The 10302-nt window shown below is 34.6% G+C and overlaps 1 long non-coding RNA gene across 1 annotated transcript in view; it reads right to left on the reverse strand.

Annotated features, from left to right (window-relative positions):
• Positions 1 to 9714, reverse strand: part of LOC143246754 (uncharacterized) — a 29844-nt gene extending 20130 nt beyond the window's left edge. Inside the window, exon 1 of the long non-coding RNA XR_013026129.1 lies at positions 9687 to 9714. This is a non-coding gene — a long non-coding RNA (uncharacterized LOC143246754). The remainder of the gene's footprint in view (positions 1 to 9686) is intronic.
• Positions 9715 to 10302: the final 588 nt, after the last annotated feature.

Below are 10302 nucleotides of genomic sequence, written 5' to 3' on the forward strand. Positions count from 1 at the left end.
GCTTGTTATTAATCACAAAGCTATACAAAGGGCTATCTGTGCTCTGCTCGTCACGAGTTTATGGCAGTATAAGTCCGTAGATATACGGCCGTACCACTTTCGTCAAAGTAAAAAACACGTGTTGTCCTGCACAAGTTTTTTTTGCTCAGTGTGCCTCAAAATTTATACACTTCTGTTTTATCTAGTAATTTTTCATCATCCATAAACTGGTATTCAAGGTATTCATCCATATCCTGTATACTTAGCTGTGGAAAGACCTGGGACGGCTTCACAACTAAAACAGCAATAAATTTGTCTTTCAACTAAATGCTCGACCCTTCAGCCATGGAGATGTTATAATGTTATGGTCAATCTCACCATTTCTTGGTAAAAGAATAGCCCGAGAGTTGACGATATGTGGTGATAACTAGTTGCCTTCCTCCTAGTCTTACACTGCTAAATTAGGAACGGTTAGCGTAAATAGCCCTCGTGTAGCTTTGTGCAAAATTCAAAACAAATGAACAAACAAAACTTTATGTTATAGTAGCACCACAGCTTTTGGCGGGCGCCTTTCCAGAGCAACAACACAAATAGTTAAAACACACAATAGAGGAAATAAAATAATGATTTCACGAAATTATGTTGTGGTTATGAAATAGTTAGAGACTATGAGTTATTAAAGGTAAGCCATTTTACATTTTTTATAGTTTGCAAAAAAATTCGAATATATTAAGGGAAGAGTCACTATTACATAATTGCAATTTTAAATAAATATATATATATATATATCTTATTGCTGCTTATATCATAAAGTGCATTTTATTTTGCCTTCATGATTCTCAACTAAGCACTGTGCAAGACATCCAAGCATTATTTTATTTCCCCGAAAGAAGATAAGTAGTTGCCTGAGGGGTCACCTGCTTTAACCACTCGCACCATTACACAGTAATATGTTGTCTGTCAGTTACTCAATAGACACCAAATTACCTCACGTAAAAAGCGCTTAACGATGCGATTTGAACTACGGTGGCGTAAATATAACATGCACATAACATGAATAACGAGAACAATTATTCATTCTGTAGTCTACAACACAATAGGGCGTATGGTTTTATTTATTCTTGAAGCAGAAAACATTCGTAGACACTACAGAAGTATATTCAGTAACTATGTTTCTATGTCTTATCTTTATAAACAACTTAAAATAATGATCCAATGGTTACTTTCCTTTTGATAAAACAGGACTAATTAAAAAATCTGTGCCTAAGGAGAAAATGAAATATGACCAAGAGTGGTCAGTAAATGTTCGATATAAAATCTTGGAAATAATTATGGAACACACAGATCATACACATACAGTAGCCAAAATATGAGTAATTACCACAAAATGGTCAGTTTTTGTTTGTATAATACAAAAATAAATGAAAGTTAATGTTTTGTGTATTGCAATTGCTTAGTATTTTGTATTTGTTTAAACCTTATTTTGTGCTACCAAAAGGTTATTAATACATGATTGTGAAATATTGTTCCATATTTCTGTATTATTATCTACATGTTAATGATCATTGAAGCTGTTTGATTGCATTTTGACCTTCTCAGTCTCGTTATAAGCACACACAGCTTTAATTATATTCATATCGGGAATTTATGCAGACTAAGCCATGGCTGCATTTGTTTCATCGGTGTCTTTTTCTTTTTTAATATTGTTTAACTAGATTTATTATACTACTGGTATAACTGTCTTGCGCAAGATGAATACTTTCTCAAAATGATTTGTTCTCGATTAAATAACAATACTGATAAGAACCGGCTTGTACCTATCAGTAGTCAGGGTGCCGTCATTTTTGTGCGTATTTCAAACACCATTGGCTGAGTCACAACCCACGGTTGTATTTGTCCCCCATCATGCTTACTGATAAATATTGCATGTTGATCGTGATGTCTTCTTCTTTCACTGTCACTCATTGCTTTCCAGTAGATCTAGCTTATGGTTAGGATATGTTTTTAAGCCAGGGGTTCATTGTGACTGTTTTCCCGTGGATTTAGCTTGTTATTAGGCTATGTCTAAAAAAAAAAAAAAACTTACACAGAGAAAAACAGAACTCCAATTCAATTGTTCCCCTGAGGATTATGACCAAGTTATGTTTGAAAATAAGAGATCAATTTGTAAAGGCATGCTCTTCATATTGTTAGCTAGTGCAATATTTTTTCTATTCTTTAACTAATTTAACAAAATCAGTTAACTGATACCAAAGAAACGTGCATGGCATATATCTATGTATGTATGTGTGCTGAAACAAGAAAATATTTCGAACATAAGAAATGAGAATTAAAATAATACATCATAACATTAATAACAGTATGTGGTAGAACCGAGCTGTAGTGAGTTTAAAATTACTGTTACTTCACAAACCTGAAGTTTGATGTTCAGGTTATTGTTATTATAAAGTTCTCCAGTCAAAACAAGCAAATGGAAAAATAAAAGAATATTAATAAAACAGTTGTAAGTATTTCTACACAAGAACGTTGTGTACTCTTCTATAAGAAGATAACATTATGTGTTGTCCTACAGAATTGCCGGAACTGAACATCCACTTAGTGGTATCCAGGTTTTATTGCAAATTTTACGATGCTTTAAATCCTCAGAAAAAAACAAAAAAAAAAACAATTTCTGTGAAAGATTCGATTCAGGATATTTAAAAGTTAGATTCCAGAAGAGAGACAAAAAGAAAGAAAGAAAATTAACAAAGCTATTAAAGCCAACTTTCATAAGTTACATAAGATACAGTGGTGTTTAACACTGACATATATTACTCACGCACAGTTGTAAGATAACAAAGAAACTTTCTTTTGCATTGAACATTTGCTCTCCTGAACTCCATCAGAAACAGATATGATGTGTGGTATTGAGTATTATTACAATTACGTACACGATGCAAGTTATGCAAAATGCTGCGAAAGATTTACGCCAGGATGTGTAGTCTCTAGGTATTTCATATAACACTTTTATTTTCGAAATATCTGATTATTTGACCATTTCTGAGCTCCCTGTTGTCGAAGTCTCATTCAATCCGTGAACCATGTTTTTGTCATTTGTTTTTCACATAACTTCAACAAATACATTTTATCATGAAGTTCTACTACAGTTCCACGTTAAAAACGCGTAGAGAAAAGTTATAATTTGAATTCAGTTATTACTGATAACTTATTCTGTGAGTTTTGGTATGTTAGAAATGTTTGTAATAACTCGACTATGGAACTAAATGAGTCATAATTTTCTTTTTTCATAACAGCAAGCTTCCAAAAACTAAATGATTTATACTTTGTGATCGATTTAATTTTGTACCGAATAAGCATTTGAATTTTTACCTTAAAATCGAAAATTTATTTTTAAAAAAGTAGATTAAAACAGAAGCAAAAATTTGAACACATTTTATTCACTTCGTGCATCAGATGGAAAAGAACGGCTTATTAAAATCTGCACAAACAATTCACATAAGAAACATTATCAAGTATCTGTAATGTTATTAATTTCCTATCAATAGGTCCAACAACTATTTTTCAGTAGGAAAATATTTCAATACCAGATTATTAGTACCTCGAAATTCTTTGATCTGTGTGATGCACGTGCGAATTAATTACCCATTAATATGTTTAAATTTACAATATTTCACTATAAATCACCAGAATACAGATGTTCTTAAATCTCTAAATATTTAGTCGTACATCAAATCACTCTAAGATATTGCATTTGGATTTTGTGCAAAAAATGACACAAAACATGTCATTAAGTTCGTTAATACAACACGAAGTTCACAATCAAAGGACTTTCGATAAACTAGTATTCTACCGCAGACAGAAATTTTATTTCTGTCAAGAAAGAATTGTTATCAGTAACTTTCACAAGCTAAAATACAACTTTAATCTAAAAGTATATCAACACGTCCCATGTGTTCTGTCATGATGCGTATTTCTGTCGGTTTTTGTATCAGCTGTGTTCGTTAAATTGTATAATTAATCAGTTTTAAGATAATCCGTCATGAATTTATTTTCACATTAATCCAAGCTGGTATTTTGTTAATCCTTAATCTAGTATGTTATATAAAGTTTGTATTTAATATTTTTCCCTATTCTATAATTTTACTTATAAAGTTCCTGTAGCAGCAAAATCTTCGAACAGATTAATTTTGTCCTTTCTTATTTATTATCGTTTGTTTCCTCGTTTATTACAATATGTTGTTACGATGTTACAGTTTTATGAAATCCCAAAGTTACATGGCACGTTTACACGAAACTAGGCCCGGCATGGCTAGGTTGTTAGGGTATTCGCCTCGCAAATTGAGGGTCGCGAGCTCGAATCCCCTTCAGACCAATAATGCTCGCTTTTTCAGTCGTGAGTGCGTCATAATGTGACGGTCAAGCCGGTAGTTTGTTGGGAAAAGAGTAGCCCAAGAGTTGGCGGCGGTAGGTGGTGATGACTGGCTGCCTTCCCTCTAGCCTTACAATGTTAAATTTGGGACGGCTAGCGCAGAACAATCGTCTAATTAGAGGAGTGTATTAAAATTAGTGTATCTTATTTCGTTAAAAAAGTGGCGGCCTGATAAATATAGGAATAAGTTACTTCGAAGATAAAAGTTACGTATTTGTTTTTGAATTTATTTCTATTTCATATAAGCTAAAGTGTTTTGATATAATTTAAAGAAAAATATATTGTATAGTTTCTTAGTATCCTTAGAAAAATATTACAAAACCATTTCTTTGTACCATTATAAGATTTTTATCTTAACAAACATTCTATTGCAACCAAGTGCTTCAGATTAATAACAATCATAGCCAAAACTACGACCCTATCCAAGGTCTGTCCATAACTGACTCTACTGTGTTACCCATAACCACAAGTGAATACGTAGAAACACTATCGTTGTTGAAACTGAATATCAGAATTATAAGTGTCATCAGTGCAACTATGCAACTTCTGAGGACAATCCCATAGAGTACGAATAAGCAACAGCAAGCTAATGGAACAAATCATTATAAGACGTACGATTTATTAAGTCCATATGTTAGAAAATTAGTTAACTAGCCATTCAATACTTTGATAGATCAAATATTCTAAAATTTCAGAATTTAACATATATATATTAATATAAGATGTTTACATTAGATATTCAAAAACCTTTTATTTCGTGTATGTGTAATTTGTATTTATTCCGCAGAACATAGATTTAGGTATGACATTCTGTAAAGTAATATGATTTGATCACTTGTTTTGAATCATCAAGTAACCTGGTAATTAGGGTGCTTGAGTCACAGCCGTAAAGTGGTGAATTTGAATCCTTGTCTCACCAAATATGCTCGCCCTTTCAGGCTTGAGGCATTATAAAGTGAAGGTCAATCCCACAATTCGTTAGTAAAAGAGTAGCCCGAGCGTTGACGATAGATAATGTTGACTAGCTACCTTCCCTTTAATGTATCAACTGCCAAATGGCCTTCGTGTAGCTTTGTGCTAAATTTGAAACAAACCACAACCAAACTGAATCATCATCGAAGTGTATAATGTTCCCAGTCCATCATGGTGATGATTGGAAACGTATGTTAAGTATTCTGAAGTGAGCTTGAACAGTGGTGTAGTATTTCTTTCATCCGCGTTTGTACTTCATGTTGCTTTGTAGCACGGCACCGTAGACAAGGCCATCTAGTTTTTCATGTTAAGTTTTTGTTTCTTTGTTCTTTTATGTATCTATTAAAGTGGGTAAAACATAAAATACCCCTCTTCAATGTTAGAGTATGTGTATGTACGTGCTTATAACATTCATCACATAAATCTGGACTTGGGTTAGTTCTTTCTTTATTAATAGCTTTGCAATAAGAGAATAAAATTGATATACGATAAACAAGGAAACATGAATGTGATCCGAATCGAGATAGCGCTGCTTGTTGTAGCAATTACGTTTACGTGCGTGCACCTATCTTACACACACAGTTACAAAGTAGTGTACTATGTATGTGTTTGTTTTTCTTATAGCAAAGCCACATAGGGCTATCTGCTCAGCCCACCGAGGGGAATCGAACCCCTGATTTTAGCGTTGTAAATCCGGAGACATACCGCTGTACTAGCGGGGGGCGTGTACTATGTAACTATGACCACCTGCACTCGGGAAAGCACGGACAACCCATTCAGTAGCTTTGTGATCGAGAACAACCAGTTTGTTTTGAATCTTGCGTAAAGCTACTGGAGGTCTATGTGCACTAGCCCTCCCTAATTTAACAGTGTAAGACTAGAGGGAAGGCAGCTAGTCATCGCCACTCACCGTCAACTCTTCGACTACTCTTTTACCAACAAATAGTAAGATTGACCATCACATTATGACGTACCCACGGCTGAAAGGGCGAACATGTTTGTTGGGACGGGGATTCGAAAATATTTTTAAAACGAGAGGAAAGAGGATTATATTGTTGGAACGAGCAATGCACGTGATAATACATTATTGTGATTTTTCTTAAATACAAAATTCTTGTGATGAGAATAATACTTTAGCTCCATTTTCATGTGTATTATTTGCTATTATTATATATTAAGACTGTGAAACATAAAACCGGCAAATGTTAATAGTTTTTGCAACAGTAACACAGTTCTCAATTAGTCTCTAATAAGTTGTGATAAAAATATTTTACGTCTCTGTGATATAACCATTGCCTTACTTGTTGCCATTCGAGGTTCAACGTCTGATATTGTGGTTATCGTGTAGTGCACGGAAACTTCCTATTCATGGTGTAGTTACCCACATATCATACATTCTAGAGAATCTTCCCACAGTTAAGATGACGTCCAGCCTTCCTCTTGTTGGAACTTTATAACTACTTACTGTTTGCATCACTTCAGCTTTTTTCATGTCTGTTGACAAATTTCAACAGTTCATTACCAGATTGAACAATGATTCACTTATTTCAAGGTTATCACCGATGAATCCATTAACTGGTGGACTGGTTTCTTTGAATCATGAGCTTCTTGAGCATGTGGAATATTCTTAGCTGAACTTCGCTTCTTATGTCCAGCTAATTGACTAGCTCTTTATTATTTCTTTGGTATAGTTTGACCTTGTGACTCATTCTTAGAATACCGTCTGTTTTGGTTTATTGTCATCTACTGATTTCTAACAGCCTCAATTAATGTCTGTGTTTGGTGACTTTTAACTCCTTTCGAAGTAACTCTTATTTCCTAGAATATTATGTTTGTAGTACCTAACAATGTGTTTAAATTATTTGATAAACCACCCAGACTTCCTACAAAATAAACAATGCTTATTGTCTATGATAAAAAGTCAACCAAACCTTATACTTAATCTTGGAGATGTCTTTTGAATCAGTTACGAACTGGCCAAGACCCGTTCTGGCCAGATGGATGAGGCACTCGACTCGTAATCTGAGGGTCGCGGGTTTCAATCCCCTTCACACCAAACATGCTCGCTCTTTCAGCCGTGGGAGCGTTATAATATGACTGTCAATCCCACTATCCGTTGATAAAAGAGTAGCTCAAGAGTTAACGATGGGTAGGGAAGGCTAGCTGCCTTCCCTCTAGTCTTACACTACTAAATCAGGGACGGCTAGCGTAGATAACCCTCGTGTAGCTTTGCGCGAAATTTAGAAACCAACAAACGAACTGGCGAACTTCATTCTAACGATAATAAAACTGTCGAATAATAATATTAAAATATATTTTATTTAAATATTCATAAATATAAAAATATTGAGCTGTTAAGACAATTGAACAGCGTTATATTTTGAATTCACGTTAGTACTACAAACAAGAGGAGAATCTTCAATAGCCGTGGTAGAAATTTCTTACACATGATTTCCCTTTTTAATTGCAACATTTTTGTGCGCTGGCAATACCAAGCTTGGGGCACGCGTATACCCAGTTCGATTTTAGCTTGGGGCGCGCGTATACCCAGTTCGATTTTAGCTTGGGGCACGCGTATACCCAGTTCGATTTTAGCTTGGGGCACGCGTATACCCAGTTCGATTTTAGCTTGGGGCGCGCGTATACCCAGTTCGATTTTATTACTCATTAGAACCTCTACCAACACACCCTTAAACTGAAATTATTTTAGGCTACATTAGAACAAATTAAACTATGAGACCTTGGGCTTGGTCAAATACATGAGTCAAGAGGATTAGACCTCCTAAATCCGAAACTGTAATTAGATTCCAAATTGGTCAAGAGATCTATGAGTTAAAAATTTGTACTTAACAAAAAAAAAAACAAAGTCCGAACTGTTCTAAATGTCGCCCATTCTCGGTTAAAAAGTGAAATTAGTTTAAGTTTATCGGAAGCTAGAGGATTTAATTGTGATCAAAACGTGAAATATGGAACATACATGTGTTTAAGTTAACACAACATCATTTTATTGAATATTTTTCCATAAAACAGTTTTGTAATCGATAGAAATTTAGGTTATAAGCAGAAACATTCCATTTGTTAGGAGATCACGAAGGATAACAAAATGAATTAAAGACAAAAAAAAAATCATAGCGCTTTCAAAAGGAGTACCTTTCGTCATTCAGGTTTCAAGTCCCAGTTTACCCTTGATGAAGAAAGTGTGATCTTTTGAAATTGTTTGTTTGTTTGTTTTCAATTTCGCGCAAAGTTACTCCAGGGCTATCTGCGCTAGCCGTCCCTAATTTAGCAGTGTAAGACTAGAGGGAAGGCAGCTAGTCATTACCACCCACTGCCAACTCTTGGGCTACTCGTTTACCAACGAATAGTGGGATTGACCATTACATTATAACGCTCCCACGGCTGGGAGGGCGAGCATATTTGGTGCGACCGGGATTCGAACCCGTGACCGTCAGATTACGAGTCGAACGCCTTAACACCCTTGGCCACGCCGGGCCATCTTTTGAAATAACTCAGGTTATAAATTGTGTTTATTTTAATGGATCAGTTGTAAACGTTTTGTGCCTAAATGTGAAAATTATATGCATAATTTTGTGTATTTTGACATAAAGAAGATCGTATTGAAAGTAAATAAACGGTTTAATCTAGGGATGAAATTCTACCGGTACTCAATACCAGTTCTACTTTTGGTGTTTCAAGTGAAAACCTGCTTTTTTTTTCTTTTGAAAACTTGTACCAAGCTTCACTAGTTACTGATTTATTTGTACGTATTTTGTGGAAGGTTACTTTCAATAACGCATGAGTAGGCGCCGTTAACTTGCAGATAACATAACAGTGACACTCCATACACTGAAAATTTGGATTCTGACAGAGGTGAGTACCACTAACTAAATCTATTGAATGGTCCAAAAGTGCAGTTAACTTGTAGATAATGTGCTAGGAACGCTTCATTGATGTTCTGACAAAGAAGAGTACCATTGATTAAATCTGTTTAAAAATGTGTTAACAAGAAAATTTGTGTTTTCGAAATTTCAAGTGAAAGGCAATAAAATATACTCGTTTATTTATTTTTATTTGTTACTATTCTTAAAGGTAATAATAGAGGTTTTAAGGTTGGTTTGAGTTTTGTTATTTTTAGCTTGTACAAATTATTGTTAGTTGGCACAAAAAGTCTCAGATATTTACATAACTGGATTCAAAACAAGGACGGAAAGAGAGATTTATATCTCTTTGTCTTTTTAACGTAGAAAAATCCCCGTTTTGCCACGGTTTGCGAGTAACCTTCACTATTTTGTTCTCACGTACGTACCTTTCTGTAACATTAAAAGGACATCTGTTGCTGCACGTGTTACAACTGAGTGATATTTGTTCGTAGCAGAATGTATCTCGGCTTGGCCTCGGTGGCTTGGTACTAGGTAACCATCGACCCCAGCTCAGCCCGCTGGGTATTTCTCCTAAAGAAACCAAAACATGTTAGATACTTGACCTACTTTGTGTCAGAATTAAATAATTGTGAAAACCCGTATATTAAAAACAAACTGCATAAATTTTAGAATAGCAACTGGGATCATAAGTGTGAAGTGTAAACACAAAACGTTCAGAAAACATCTGTAGTAATTAATGGTTCCTAAAGAAAAAAAATAAGACGTAAAACATGTCTAAGTGAATCTGTAAGAAATATTCTTTCCATTATAAGATAATCGTTGGCTTAAACAAGTGAATACCTCCAATATCTTGTGCGATTCATTTTAGATATTTACCAATAAGATGTCACTACTAACATAATGAAGAAATCATGGACAATAATGTGTGTGCGTGTGTGTGTTTTCATTTAGCAAAGCTACCTTGCGCTATCTTTTGAGTCCATTCAGAGTAATCGAACCTCCGATTTTAATGTTGTAAATCCGTAGACTTATTGCTGTACT

Source organism: Tachypleus tridentatus, chromosome 1 (assembly GCF_004210375.1).
Source record: "Tachypleus tridentatus isolate NWPU-2018 chromosome 1, ASM421037v1, whole genome shotgun sequence".
Taxonomy (NCBI): Eukaryota; Metazoa; Arthropoda; class Merostomata; order Xiphosura; family Limulidae; genus Tachypleus; species Tachypleus tridentatus.